The 260-nt window shown below is 21.5% G+C and overlaps 1 protein-coding gene across 4 annotated transcripts in view; it reads left to right on the forward strand.

The window, feature by feature from the left end:
• LOC108558942 (apoptosis-resistant E3 ubiquitin protein ligase 1) overlaps positions 1 to 260 on the forward strand; it is a 31,281-nt gene that overhangs the window by 23,710 nt on the left and 7,311 nt on the right. The gene's annotated exons all lie outside the window — the stretch shown is intronic.

A 260-nucleotide genomic window follows, 5' to 3' on the forward strand; every position in this document is an offset into this window, starting at 1 on the left:
TTCTTTGAAAAAGTGAAATGAATCAATAAACAAAAGGATATTTTTGCTGAAGCTGTCAAATATCTTACTTACTTACATACTTTATAAAATACTTGTCAAGTATCAAATTACTTGTACTTGCTTAAATTAAATTGTAGGAAAACGTAGGAAATTGTATTTAAAATTCAAATTTTCTTATTTTTTTTTGTAAATTTTGAAAAATTATGAAAATCGTGATTATATTTAGAATGCTTTGATTTCTATTGTTTTTACAATTCAGA

The sequence above is a fragment of the Nicrophorus vespilloides genome, unplaced genomic scaffold (genome assembly GCF_001412225.1).
Source record: "Nicrophorus vespilloides isolate i.1.1-1 unplaced genomic scaffold, Nicve_v1.0, whole genome shotgun sequence".
NCBI lineage: Eukaryota > Metazoa > Arthropoda > Insecta > Coleoptera > Silphidae > Nicrophorus > Nicrophorus vespilloides.